Here is a 2424-nt window from a genome sequence, read left to right as displayed (position 1 = left end):
CCCCCCCCCCACTGTGAACGTCTGCACGGTTGTCTTTTAATTATCAGATATCCTCCCCCTTGTGCCATTTATGTGCCAGGTCCCTGCATGCCAGATCACGTCTTTAAAACACACACACACACACACACACACACACACACACACACACTTTCTCTCTCTCTTAAGGAGGTCAGTTAATAGTAAAAGCTGCAAAGACGACTCTTCTCTGTGTGCATCGTTGCTGTCCCCGTCTTTCACTCAAAGTGAGGTTAAGCTAACTCCCAAGAATGAAACCGAATTTTACTGAGTCTTCCTTTCTGCCGTGGCTGGCACAGCCGGCACGCTCGGCCTACAGCAGCACAGTCAGGGTGTATCAGTATTTGGCTGTTAGATACAAGTAATTTCTCTCTCCCAGTGCGACACATACAGCCCCCTTAAGTGTTTTGTCTGGGTCTCAGCCCATCTGCTTACAAACTGGGCTCGAGTCTCGTACGAGCTTGATGTGGCTTGATTTAAAGATCGCTGTTTCTAGTTTGACTCGTAAAAAAAAAAACCTTGAGACTTTTGGATGGAAACTCATGCGGTCCAGCTTTTGTTTGTGGCTTCATGTTGCAAATATGTTGTACAGATTAGAAATGTTTTATGTTGTTTCCTTCCGGTGGGTTTAGTGTTCAGCAATTGTTTAACCACTTTTACAATAAAGAGCCATTCATTTTCAACTGTTCAAAACAGGATGTAGATTATAGGGAATGAATAGGTTTGTGAACATTTGTCGCTCTGGTCAGTTTCATTGTTTATCTTGAGATGAATTCATTTGAAATTCATATTTTGTGTATATGACACAACATGTCAGCAGCTACAGTTCTTTCAACTTGGCCCTCAGAAAAACTAACATAAATCTTATAATTTCATTTTGTTCGCCCACATGCTTTCTTTAAGGTGTGTTTCAAAGCTGACTTTCATTTAGGCGATACCTTCTAATGAGCGTTTGTCACAGATTTATGTGCCAAACCAAAATATGGTTACGTTGAATAGATTTGACTTTAGGATAAATACAAATAGAGAATAACTTGGGGGAGGCGGTCAGTCATAAATGTCATTTCGACTCAGCTGTCAATCAAAGCTCTAACAAAAGCTGCCACTTTCACACTTTTTGTCCCTTTTATTTTTTCATCAACATTTCTGTTCCAGCTCCGTTGCTTTTCTTTCTCTTTTCCCTTACCTAACCTGATGTTTTCTTTTCTTTTCAGTTCTCGCTCTATTTATCCACCTTCTCTGTCTTCTCCTGTCCAGCTGCTCTCATTTAACATCCTCATCTCTGTCCAGCCTTTGCCCGTCCCTCATCCCGCCTCTGCCTCTGCCTCTGCCTCTGTACTCGCCTGTGTGAGTGATGGAAGGTGAACTCAAGTGCTTTTGCCCTGATAATGTAATGAACCCCTCCCTCCTTATCTTCAGAGGCACAGCACACCAGAAAGAAGGGAACCGCTGGTTCTGTGTGTGTCAGTATTTGTGTGTATGTGTGTGCCAAACGGTGCACTGCTTGGCATGTTGTGTTTAGTTTTGCCTAGAACAGTCCTGAATGTGCCCACTGTTTCTCTGGTGAATAGATGATGGAAGTTACTCGATAACGCACAGTGACCCTCAGTGAGTGTGTTTGTTGCAGGTGTGTGTTTGTGGTTGCCTCAGCGCTTGTGTGTGCATTACAGGTTGATTTAGTCAGTTTTAGCACATTACAATTTGAACGAATCTTGTTTAATTGCCAAAACCTCTATGGTGTGTGCGGGATAAAACATTCATATAGGCCAAATCACATCTAGTGTTATGCATACCCCTCTACCTTTTTATTTGAGGTTGCAAAAAGTAGCTATTAAAAATAGTCCACTACACCTTTAGGAAGTTGATACACCATCAGTTAGTCAGTGGGCTTAATAACAATAAATTAGATTGTAGATGTGGATGTTAGATAAAGCTAGAGGCCAGACTGAGATGGTTTGGACWTGTGCAGAGGAGGGGCAGTGGGTATTTTGGTAGAAGGATGTTAGAGATGCAGATGCCAGAGAAACGTCAAAGAGGAAGGTCAAAGAGGGGATGCAGTTAGAGACGACTGTAGAGGCAGTTGGAGTAAGTGGATAGAGGAGAGAAGATGTTGTGGATATTATGGCTGTTTATTAGGGCTGCCACAAAGGATTATTTTTATAGTCGACTAATCACAGAATATTTTTTTTCGATTAGACGACTAATCGGATCATACGTTAATTGAATATAAAACATACAGCTTATTGCGCCAGAATGCAGCTGCTATTATATAACCATCGTTAGATTTTAGCTATAGCGAGTAAAATAAGTATTGAACACGTCACCATTTTTCTCAATAAATATATTACTAGAGGTGCTAATGACATGAAATTTTCACCAGATGTCGGTAACAACCCAAGTGATCCATAA

General features: G+C 41.4%; 2 protein-coding genes across 2 annotated transcripts in view; one reads left to right on the top strand and one right to left on the bottom strand.

Annotated features, from left to right (window-relative positions):
- Window positions 1–1320, bottom strand: part of p2ry2.1 (purinergic receptor P2Y2, tandem duplicate 1) — a 10486-nt gene extending 9166 nt beyond the window's left edge. Inside the window, exon 1 of the mRNA XM_014014035.1 lies at window positions 1202–1320. The gene's annotated coding sequence lies outside the window, so the exon portion shown is untranslated. The remainder of the gene's footprint in view (window positions 1–1201) is intronic.
- Window positions 1–2424, top strand: part of fchsd2 (FCH and double SH3 domains 2) — a gene marked incomplete at its 3' end in the record, with an annotated part of 54297 nt that overhangs the window by 1926 nt on the left and 49947 nt on the right. The window lies entirely within an intron of this gene.

Source organism: Austrofundulus limnaeus, unplaced genomic scaffold (genome assembly GCF_001266775.1).
Source record: "Austrofundulus limnaeus strain Quisiro unplaced genomic scaffold, Austrofundulus_limnaeus-1.0 Scaffold109, whole genome shotgun sequence".
NCBI lineage: Eukaryota > Metazoa > Chordata > Actinopteri > Cyprinodontiformes > Rivulidae > Austrofundulus > Austrofundulus limnaeus.
This window is presented reverse-complemented; position numbering and strand designations above follow the sequence as displayed.